Here is a 12,923-nt window from a genome sequence, read left to right as displayed (position 1 = left end):
TATAAAGGACGTGAGCCTCCAGGAATTGACACCAGTATGTTTCAATCGCATACAAGCACTTAACTGATTGTGTTTGCTTTTGAAAATTCCCTTCGGATGAAACTGGGACGGAATGCAAAGTTTGAGAAGCTGCAGTAGCGAGTGGCGAGTGGCCGGAGAGAGTGCAGGGGCAATGCAAACGAACGCAAACACATTAGGGCGAGTGGTCGCGGGATCAATGGCATTATGAATAGTTGCATCACCATCGTCGACATCATCAGGACGCCTTTTCACCATCAGCCTCGAGATGCATCCCATCCAACCAGCTTCTGCCCACTCTCGACACACAAAAGCCAAGATGAGAGGGACACTTTATTAACAACTTTCTTTTCATCCCGGAGAACTGTCGAGCGACACTAGTAGCCGGACATTGACGGCTACTCCATACATACATATATCGCATGTATGTGTATTAAAGTTTACGTCGAGTTTTAAATCGACTTATCGAAATATATGGGTAGATTAAGCTCGTGCAAATTTCGTCCCTGTTGGGTTTTGTGTGGTACAAAAAAAAAATGGGAAAGAATGGTAAAAGATGAGGATACCCACCGCGCGTTCAAATCAACAAGTTGGACGGTGAAATAATATTTGTTCGAGACACCTATAATCCCCATTCATCAGGGGCGAAATTCCCGTATTGTTATTTTAAGTAAAGTAAAGTAAACGTAAAATCGGTGACACCCTGAACAATGTGGTATTATCATACATACATACATACATAGCGTATGGGTAGATATTTATGTATGTTGAATGTTGCATTCGATGGAAGAATACCATGAGTTAATATTTTATTGTGTGTATTTTCTATGTGGGGGTTGAAAATACACCTGTGATAATGTAGTACGACAGATAGAATTGATGTTGGTTTTAAGGTGAAATTTAAGATTGTATATCAGGAGAAATTTAATATAAATCGTCGTACTGTTTATAAACAAGTATTGGTGACAATTATTGCTAAGCAACAATGCAATTGAATATTGCATCGACTGTGCTAGAAATTGTATAAGTAGTTCAATCTTGAACTTTGGAGTGGCAATCGTATTACTGTTATATAATTTGTTTCTATGTTATAAAATAGAGACAGACAAAAATTCATCTATAAGTAGTAATTAGGAATTGCACAATAGACTTTCGAGTGCGACCAAATTTTTATTATAATAAGACAGACAGGCATATGGCATTTTAGGTCAATATTCCATATGCCTGAACGTTAATAATGTCTGAATGCTAGAAAATTTATGATCCAAACCAAAACCCATATTCATACAAAACAATTAACTGTTTACTGTTATAAAATATTCATTTTAGTGATGAATTTTTATGTATAATAGTTTGTTTCAAAATCAACTGACCTGAATTGTATAGAAATTCTATTATTTTTGTAAAAAGGACGAAAGAATGCCGAATAATTGCAATAAATTTATATATGATATTTTTATACATATATTATATGTATAGGTACATAGTTTCAGGGACGTCCTGTAGGCATAGGCTAATAAGGCAACGCCTGTGGGCGGTACATTTTGCGGGGCGACAAAACAAAAAAGAAACTATTAAAATAATTGTAATTTGAAATATCAAAATCTATATATTGTAACTGTAAATTGAAACTATTATATTTCATTAAAAATAATTTGCCATTCTAGATAATATGTATTTTAAAATATCAATCTTTAATATTATAATTATGATTTGTTCTTCATTTGTATGACACTTTTGAAAATAGTATGGACTAACTCGGAACGAGACTGTTTATTTTTTTAATTTTTCAACTGTATTTAACAATTTAATATTTTTTAATGATCGCTCAATTAGCCTTCACTTGAAAATTGACGAGAGTTAATTTTTCAAAAATAGTTGTAGCACATAAAAGCACTAAAAGTTCGACATGTATCCTGTCGAACGCGAACGGACCGGAAACGCAAAATTTAAACCTCCCTTTCATCGATAAGATAACATCATAAAAAAAATCATCTAATCGGATTTTCCTACACCCCATTTCTTTTGAAGGGATTTATTTTTTTACGTACGAAATATTATATTTATTTACCTCGAGCTAAATTTAGTACTTGTCCCAATTCTTCGAACGAATAAAAAATACTTCGAAGCGCGATTTTTTTAACGAAGGCAATAATTGCAACGCAGGGCTGACATAGGGACACCATAGCGAGTAAATTAATCTAATTATTTTATACATTCATATATAAAGTTGACTTTTTATTAATATTTTAAACCCAATCTACAACCACGCGACTAGGAGTTATAATGACACAAAATAAGCATTAATATTTTATAAATTCATTACATGCATTAATGTACATAAGTATGTACTAGTCTGGTACGTGCCTTATCAAAGAGTTGTACTCAATGTCTCGTCAATTCCCAGCCTCTGGACCACGAGGGGGGTCCTCTGAACGTGCACCACCCCGCAGGGCAGTTGATCCCCGAGCTGGGGGCCCATTCAAGTCACTGGGGTCCCCCATGTCAATTAGAAACCACATCTGAGTGAGCAATCATTGCGATCTTTTTCCCCACCTATATAATTCCACATATGTACTCGGCTTTGACGAAGACGTCAATGCTCGTATTGTGACTTTTGCAATCGTTGTGCACTTTTTTTTCGTCTCATTTCACATTTAGAAATAAATTTTATAATGTATGGGAGTATTTTTTACTACTTTTTAATACGAAATGTCGCACGCTTTAAACACATCGTAACCAGCTACTTTATTATTGATTCGAAGCTTTATTCTTTCTCTATAAATTATATGAGTTTTATTACTATGCAATAAATAATCTAGGATTCATAGCGATTTTATTAGACGCATATTTTTGTATCACAGCCACCACTAATACGATATGTACCCTCACAAATGTATGTACATACGTTCTACGTCAAAAATACGATATTATCCCAACGCATAAGACAAATTTAATATATACATACATATGTGCCTATATATGTACATCTGAGCTGTTATATTTGAGATTAGCGTAAGTCCACTTTTCTTAATTTCGAGAAATATCTAGCAAATTAAAACATTATTAAATATAATTTTTTCTCGATTAACAATATTTAAAAAATACTGGTGGCCTGTAACACGTTCATTCTGCTTTTCCAAGATTCTGAACATATCGAACTAAAAGAAGTGATAGCACTCTGTGAATTGAGACAAACAGAAAGAGTGTTTGTGGAACTGAAAATTGGACTTTTGCCAGTTTCAAATATAACGGCTCATATATGTATACATCTAAATATATATTAGGAAGGGTTAACAGGTAAAGCCTCATGTACGTTCCTGGCCAATTACAAACATCGATAAACAATTACATATATGTATATAATTAATGTTTATACAGTATTATAGAGACATATATAGAGAAATTCGATAGATTCGAGAAATACATATGTATGCATATTTATTATAGTGGATAGCATATTTACAATATCAGCAAATTGCTATAAACTTGGATTTGCGAGAAACTGGAGAGTTTTGGTCGAGTCAGTGGAACCGTTGCAATGATATCAGATGAATTGATAAACTCTGATAGGAAACGATTGAACCGGAGTTACATGTATCCAAGGTCTGGCCAGCAACACTGGGTCAGGGAGCAACCCATGACCACCCAGTTGAAAGCATTACACGCTAACCACCGAGCAATGTTACTCGTTTATTTGAATTATTCAGAATAAAGTATGTAAATAAAAGTGTTGATTTTTTGTTTAAATCTAAAGGTTAAATCTTTATTTCATATCCGGTCTTACTTGTATTTAGCCTATTTATATAATAGCAATATATGTATGTATGTATGATAACTCGAGCATTTCAAAATCTCAACTATGAATATACTTAATTAGAAACATTTTTTGATTATGAGTGACACGTCAAGTGAATTGACTCACTCAAAAATAATTTGCACCATAATGGAGCAGGCGAAGCGTGCCAATCTCGTAATGGGGTTTCTATGAGAATTTGGCTCGTATTAATGACAGTACGCAGTCTCCCATGAAATGTCAAGACGCATTCGAACGTCAAACGCGCTGCGGCATTCGCTGTGCACTTCTTGCACCAACGCATTCGAGTGCAAGCCATTGGAAACAATTCAAAATTTATAAGTGCCGAATGTGGCTTGCAGTATGATCGCAAATTCTAAATAAATATAATACAATATTAGAAAATTTCAATGAAATGACCGGTGTTGTATGTTTCTGTAAGGGTGTATTTTTTTCTTTTGAGATTTTTTCTCGAATAACAGGTGCAACAATGGCCGTGTCCTCTCTCGGGACCTTTATGGGGGTCAAATTATTGGATTTGGCCGCCTCATTAGACAAGATTTCCTCGTTTTTGTGGACAGCGGGGTGCTCTGCGAATTCCCACACAGGATTATTCATGGTGACATAAACACAAATGTGTCCACGCACCATAAGCACAATCGTTCAATGTGTAATAATACGCATTGAGCATTGTGCGAGATGATTTTTTTGCTATTCTTTCATTCGTTTTGATATTGTTGTCGATTCTCTTCGTGAAGGAATATTTTGCGGTCGAACTTTTTGCGATTGAAAAGTTGACAGGGTCGATGGGAGTGAAAATATTATATTCAATAGTAAATAATCACGTTCAATTTCCGGTACAAACGTTCTTAGCATCATAATATTGATTTATTTTTTATTTATTCAATTGGATGACTTATATATGTACATACATATATTCGATTTCTGTACTTATTTTTACAACTCAAATTAAAATTAGTAGTTCAAATACGCTAAATTTTTCAATTGTATATTTATTTAGATGTTTTTTACTTATTCTTAGAACGTTCTTATCTTGACACGGTGATTGAAAGTGTCATTAAACTATGACATAACGGTTGATGTTTTTTTTTATTTTAAATAAAATGAATATCTATCTATGCTGAAAGTATTGCGAATTTTATACATACATATATATGTATATAGTAGATAAAAACAAGCGTAGTGCTACGACAGTTTTGGCGATTGAATAATTTGATTTAAATCGGTTTTACGACTCTGGATTTAAAATGCAACAGGATATAAGCGTATGTGAATTTGTTTATTGGATGCAACAATGACAGACAGAGAGAGCGCATCTCAAACCAGCATCTGTTCAAAGTACAGAGTTTTCAATAAATAGTTGTCCGATTGCATTTATATTTACAATCCATTAAAAATTTAATCAATCTACATTTTTTTCTACAGTGAAATTTCCCGTATACTTAATATTTTTTCTTATGTTTATTATTATATTTTCATTTTTACTGTTATTTTATTTCTATACTATACTATACTGAAGTATGTAGGTATTTCTTTTACAATCAAATTTTCTTTGTTATATGCTATGCAAAATATCTATTGTAGCGCTGCGCACTATCTTGATGATCGGTTGAAATAAAAATCGCATGGTCGCCCTGTTCCCGCATAAGCTTCGTATAATAATATCCCTTCTTTGATTTCTTTACCCGTATGGTCGAACATCCTGTGTAACGAATCAAAACCGAAAAAAGTGCACTTCATTACGCGAGAAAACTTTTAACGAGTACTCGTAAATTAGTATATTTTATCGGCCACCGAGTAAACAGATTCTAATAATAAAAATAATTAAAAAAAATAATTTAGCATTTATTTACAAATTTTGAAACATTTGCTTCTAGACGAGGTCACACCTTTCTATTTGCTCAACGAAATAGGTTAGTGCATTTTAAAATCATTGAACAAATAAATAAATAAACAAGTAAAAAAATAGAAACGTACATTATGACGATATTGTATTGTATGAAAAAATGCTATCGACCTTGTCACCTTAAGTATTACACAAATATGCAAAAATATTCACTTTCTAGTCACTAAAAAACTTTGGTCTTTTTTCCTACTCGAATTTGAGGTCATTGTATTTTTTTTATTTCATATGCAATGCTTTTATTTTAGAAGGGTGTCTGTCGATGTAAAAGATTTTCGATCAAAGGATGTCGGAAGCTTTAAAAGCATACAACTCAGCATTATAACTTGTTTCACATGTAAAATGTATCTGAATATATCTTGAACAAATACTTTAAGTTATTTTCATGCTAAAATCAAAAAAGGAATTTACAATTTTATGTATTAGTAATATTCTACATAGTTTATTTTGGGGATTTATGAATATATTCCACGTATTCCAAAGAGAGGCTTATCAGTATCTTGATATTACATTTAACCGATACTATATAATAAATGAGTTCATGCCTTAAATATTCCATTTAAATTATTTTATAGCGAAAATTAAAATGCCACTTTGGCTAAAGAATAAGATCTTCAATCACTGTGTTTTGCCAATGATAACCAGTCTTAGGCAATGGATGGATGGTTTTTGCACACAAAAATTGTTCGCTTTCGTCAATATCTATACTTTTTTTCTCTCTTGCTGTGAACACGAATGGAGCGGTCTATCGTTATTTGGAAAACATCATTCCAACGCCGATTTTTGGTGATAATCAGATATCGGCAGCCAGGAGAAAAAAAGTCTGGTGATAATGTATGGATGTGAAACTTGGACATTAAATTAAAATGTAACAAAAAGTCAAATACAGCCAAATAAGTATGGAAAACCAAATAAGCATAATGGATATAGGTATATTAGCTACAGAAGGCGCGTGCACAGTACTCACACAAATGCATTTTTCATATACAAGCTGTTGAAAGAAACACGCTAATATTTATATATTTTATTTCAACCGATCGTGTAATGTTTTTAAGATCTATGATATAATTTAGATGGCATATTTATTTAATATTTGAATACGTGCCACGAATAAAATGATAAATAGCGTTTTTTTTTAATTATAAGTAAAACAAACGTACGTATGCAAAAATTAATAAGAATTAAAAAATGAGAAAAAAATACAGGAATCGGAATACGTGGGTGAGAGAGAGAGTGAAGAGATTGAAATGGCAATGGGCGAGTCACATAGCTAGAAGAATGGACGAAGGAAGTGCTTGAATAGTACTGAAGAATGTAAAAAGGTGAAAAAAAGGCCACAAAGGTATATGAAATTAAGAAATGTGTGAGGTCTGATGGATAAGAGTTGCGCAAACCAGAGACGAATGGAAATGTGTTGCAGAGATTTTTATCCAGAATTGGATGAAGAATGGCTGTAAATGATAACGATTCCTCTACATGGGTTTTTATCAACATTGATCCATGATATTTACACTTTCGCAATTTACTACTTTCCAATTTCATCTCGTTTTTATTGATTATTTTACTTTATTATATGTTGATTGTTTTAAAAACTTTATCCTCATTTTTTAATTACATACATACATATATTGTAAACTACATATATATTTCAGTTATGAAATACATGGTCACAGCGTAGTGCACTGGTAGAGCATACCATTTGCATACTTGCATACCAGTAGGTCGTGGGTTCAAGTCCCAGCCAGATATGTTGCTGTTGAGGTCTTGTGGTTATTTACACACAGATTGACTGTCTTCCATTAGAATTTTCCGATTTTTCTAGCATAATTGTTGTGACGGATTCAATAAATCAGTATCCTTCCCTACAATTTCTCGCAAATTTGAACTTTTTAGTATCTCATATTTGTTGAATCTTATAAATAATGTATTTTATAGCAAATTTGCTGTTTCAATTTTTTTTTTGATTGTCTATAGATGTCTCTATTTTGATTGTCTATAGATGTTACTATTTATGTACAAAAATAGTCTAACCATTATGTGTCGCCTTGGGGAAATATCTGCACATTTGATGAACATACATATGTATGCATGTATGTAAAAATCATATATATAAAGACGGTAATCTGTGTGTGTGTGTGTGTGTCCTAACTCTCGCCGAACATGAACGAATCGATAAAAATCGATAAATTAACTTTTCGACGAGACGACTTTGTCGCGACTCGAACCGATCACCCCAAATAGCCTGAATATGGGTCTAAATTGAGCTAATGGTCACGTGCATCACACCAAATCCAATTCTTCATTTCGCCTTTTTTTTAAACATTAATTAAAATATTCCTTCTCGCCATATAAAAATACGTAATTATAATAATTTTATTTAGCGAGGTTTTGAACCATTTTTTTATGTATTTATTTTCAATTAAATTATAATTATAATTTAAATTATTTATATTTTGACGATATTCGAGAAAAAAATTGATTTCATTCACCGCAGGCGCCGGGAATCGAACCTCGGACCCTCCGATCCAAACGCAATGTCCTCATGAGCTCGCGTCGCACGCCATATCCTCGCCCAGAAAACGTGTTGTAAATACACATCATATGTATATGCACGTAATTTGTTATGTGTAATAATAATATTCAACGTTACGAGGTCAATGACCGTTTGACTTTAAGAATTGAAAATTATTACAAATAAAGAATTGAAAACTATCTATGAGAGTCTACGGAAATAACAGTTCCGGTTCCGGATTTTTTTTTTAGTTTTATACGGGTATATAATAATTTTATACCCATGCGATGATATTTCATCGGGCTATTCACTAGTAAAATAAATATTTAGGAAAAATCTCTGGAATCTCAAAATCGAAATGCGTTACAGAAGCGAGAAGTACTTTATTTCGTACATTTGTACGTACTCGTAGGTACATAACGAGAGGGTACCCTAAAGACGTTATTCATATTTTTTCACCGGAAACACCCTCTCGTCCCTCACAATGGAGGGCGGGAAGAGAGGGCCGCGTGCCCGACCGGTGCTCTAACCAATTTGAAATTGTCAAATAATAAAAATGAAATGTTGGCCCTGCTGTTCAACTGTTCATTTCAGTCGAGAACAATAGACGAGGGGAAACCACCTCACTTCCCCGTCTCACACCCTCTCAGAGGACCTCATAAACAAATCGCAACCGTCATTATTTGACGATTTGATTCCCTAGTTGTCGTTCGGGTTTGACAAATCCTCAGTTATTAATAACTAACTTTGTTTGAGCAGTTGAAGTCACCCAAGCTACAATTTCACTATTAGATTTATGTAAATTTGAAGAACGCAATTATTCATGATACTATACAATATCAGTCGTTATATTTCAAAATTGCATATGAAAGTCCACTTGTCTTTATTTCGAGAAATATTTCGCAAAATATTAAATATAATGTTTTGCATTTAATAATATTTAAAAGTATTGGTGGCCTGTAATACGTTTATTCTGCTTTTCTGAAATTCTGGACATATTGAATTAAAATAAGTGATGACAATTAATGAATTAAGTCAAAAAGGAATAGTGTTTTTGGAACTAAGAATTGTACTTTCGCCACTTTCAAATATAACGGCTCATATATGTATGTATACTAGGAAGGCCTAACAGGTGAACCCCAATGCACTTTCCAGGCCAATTACAAACATCGATAAACAATTTTATATATATATTATTAATGTTTATACAGTATCATAGATTATTAATTAGACTTCCGCCACTTTATAATATAACGGCTTAATGTACGTACATATATACAATATGTATGTAATACACCCCCGAAAATCCTATTGTGAAAAATTGGTAACAGTAAATATTTTCACTTAGCTATTGATACTTTACGTTCAGAAAGCATTCGAAGAATATTGTTATATTCCAATGAAGATGCTTCTTTATAATTGAGTAACCCAAATTCACAAATTCTAACCACAGTAGTTAAACAGTCTTGAGGAAAAATCTCAAACTCAAAAAGATTAATATGAAAACCTTAACAATCTCCCCAAATCTTTAGCTGAAAGTTCAGAAGACCAATATGAAATATTGTAGGTTTTGTGCAGAAGCAACAAAAAGTTTTCATCTAATCTAATGCTCATTCTTACTCTTCTTTTTGAAATATAATGAACATTTTTTAGGAATAGTTTTACAAAATAACATCATTACATAGATCGTTGTAGTTTCAAATAATATTATACCTATACATAGATAGTTAAATCAAAGTCCGCAATTAAGAATAATAATTGTTAAAAAAATTGATTGAAAGAAGTAGACTTCTGCCCAAAATAAAATAAATGATATTCAAATATTCAAGTACCACATATGTACGTACCTACTCGAGACTCAAAAGATCGTAGGGAGTAACTCGAGAAGATTGGCTACCGAGTGTCAAAGTATATGGAAATCATACAGATAGAAATTCATTTGATGTAGTAGTAGTATACCTATGCAAAAAGTATGTTGATTTCGTTGTGATATTATCGATGGGTGGGTGGGTGGGTGGGTGGGTCGAGTGAGTCGGTGTAAAAGTGGAGATATTCGATATGCCGAGTGTAAAGTGGATGGTGGATGGTGGTAGTTGAATCGCTCTACTGGTGTTCGGATTGGAATCGGACAAAGGAAACGTTGGAGTGATATCCAAGAGGCGTTAAAAAGCCGCAAAAGGAGTTCTTTAGACACGTTGGAGTGCATTCGCCGTGTTACGTGCACGTCGTACTGTAAAGATCCGGTGCAAAAATGTACTCGATTCGATAGAAATTCAATCTACTGGTATATGTGGAATGTACGATTTCAATTAAAGTTTTTAATTTATTTTGCCAATCTACCATAATTTAGAACTTGCTAAGTGTCAGTTTTAATTAAAAGTCTTATGATCGAATTCCCTATACAACATGGCATTCATATATCTGTTATGTTGATTTCAATTGAAAAATCTGTCATGTTGAAGAATGTAGAATCTAGAGACAGATTCGATAATACAGATCATAAACAATCAATGATTCCATTTTGGTTTTTGTAGGGGACAGGAATAAAATAAGAAAGAACATTAAATTAATTAAAACAATATTGTCAACTATCAAATAGCATATAGGACCAATATGTAGCATTAAAAATATTAGACATGTATGTAACTAAATACAGAGCTTTAGCAAGAGGTGGGGGGGGGGGGCATATCACCCCGGGTGCAAGATTTGATTGCCCGTTTGGTAATATCGAGGATTTTTGCTGTTGAAATAATTTTTAAAATGTTAATTATTGTCTGAAATTTTACAATTTATGTTTATTTCAAATGCAGAAAAGCACTACAAGGAGGGGCGCCATTCGCCCTACATATTTGTGAAAATGGCAATATTTTCCTTTTAACTGAGTTTATTATTTTGAATTTTAATATATATTTTTGCTCGTATTTGGTATTATATTATACTAATGGGCGTATTCGAAAATTGTGAAAAAAAATAGATAAATATATAATAGGGAGCGGGGGAAGGGGGGGGGCTAGTAACATGTTTGCTTCTAGGCGCAAACTACCCTTGGTACAGCTCTGTTAAAAGTAATTTAGTACTTAGAAAGTTATATACCTACATATGTATGTAAGTATATCTTAGAAGTATCATTCAGTACATAATCAAATGATAATCAATTTGATAATATTGCTTCAATTTATTTTATCATCCTTCTTTCAAGGCTGTCCCCTACAGAAGCCAAAATGACATCATTGAATATTTATGATATGAATCTGTCTCTAATTTCTCCACTCTTCAAAATGACAGATTTTTCAATTGAAAGCTACATTATGTGAACCTTTACTCAAACACATCTTTGAGTAAAGGTACTTATTGTCTTCTAGTACATACTAGAAGACAATTGGCTGTAGGTTTGTATATTAATTAACAGAATTGTTCTATGCCTTGCAAATATACTATTGTACATATAATAGAAAAAAAATTATGACCACTATTCTGAAGTGATGAGTAGAGGTAGGATAGTCACAGTGCTATCCATTGTTCGGTAAACCTTTAACAATGCATTTACAACCTTTGAACAATAGACGGCCCCCTCAGGCTCCGGTGACTAGTGATGAGTCAATTGCACTTATTGTACTTTCAAGAATATTAAAAAAAAATAAAAGTGTGTCGTCGACGATGTCCAATTATCGAGTTCAACGGGAAAGCGTGCTTTTAGAATGTTCCTTAGTAGCACCTACTTATGTATACGTAATATTCTAAAGGATTGAGTATCGCTGGTGCGGAAAACGAGTATGTGTGCATTTGAGGGCGTAACAATGTCGGTCCAGTAAGCCCCCACGTGGCGCCAATGCCGCGATAATGCCCCGATTATATTATAAATCCTCATTGTTTATTAACACCAGTCATAACACGCCGGCCACCCGCCATATACCATCAGAGCCGTATTAGAATATACCCCCCCAAACATAAATACAAGTATGGTATAATTTGCATTTAATTTCAAAAATTACTTTTGAAAAATTCATACAAAATTTTTCAGGATTACTCTCGACTGCGAGAATTTTTTGTCAGTTTTTATATACAGTAGGTCGGTAAATTTTAAAATAAAATGGTCAATAATTATAAATATGTAAATAATTTAATATGAATAATGAAATAATACATTCTATAAAACTAAAATCATTCGTGTGTTTTCATTTTAGCAATATTACATAATAAAAACGATCTGTTGTCAAAATGGACCCAACATTTATTTGAAATACTGATCGTTTATTTCATTTATTTTAATAACTCACAATTTATTTAAATAACTGGCAATTTATTTGAATAAATGACCTTTTATTTAAATAACTTTACATTTATTTAAAGAACTGACCATTTATATTAATAACGGACCATTTGTTTTAATAACAGAACATTTATTTTAAAATTAACTAACCAACTGTATTTGAAAACTAACAAAAAATTTAGCTGCCGGAGAGTAGCTCTAAAAATTTTTTTACGAATTGTCATTTTAAGACCATTTTTATATAATAACTAAATAAAAGTATTCAAAATTACTGACTAATTAATTACTCTTCGATCCTACGGCTCTTAAAAATGACGTTAAAAAACACAGTTAACTTTCCAGTAACGCATTGAAATGGTTCAGTATAAAAGCGTAATAAATTTAAAGCACGAAACGAACATAA

At 32.7% G+C, this 12,923-nt stretch overlaps 2 protein-coding genes across 2 annotated transcripts in view; one reads left to right on the top strand and one right to left on the bottom strand.

Annotated features, from left to right (window-relative positions):
* The window catches only part of LOC143919373 (microsomal glutathione S-transferase 1-like), a 241,515-nt gene extending 237,400 nt beyond the window's left edge, over positions 1–4,115 (top strand). The window contains exon 5 of the mRNA XM_077441675.1: positions 4,106–4,115. The gene's annotated coding sequence lies outside the window, so the exon portion shown is untranslated. The remainder of the gene's footprint in view (positions 1–4,105) is intronic.
* LOC143918550 (thyroid transcription factor 1-like) overlaps positions 1–12,923 on the bottom strand; it is a 58,390-nt gene that overhangs the window by 7,212 nt on the left and 38,255 nt on the right. The window lies entirely within an intron of this gene.

The sequence above is a fragment of the Arctopsyche grandis genome, chromosome 11 (assembly GCF_051622035.1).
Source record: "Arctopsyche grandis isolate Sample6627 chromosome 11, ASM5162203v2, whole genome shotgun sequence".
In the NCBI taxonomy this organism is placed as follows: domain Eukaryota; kingdom Metazoa; phylum Arthropoda; class Insecta; order Trichoptera; family Hydropsychidae; genus Arctopsyche; species Arctopsyche grandis.
The sequence above is the reverse complement of the archived record's forward strand: the minus strand, read 5'-3'. Positions and strand labels throughout refer to the sequence as shown.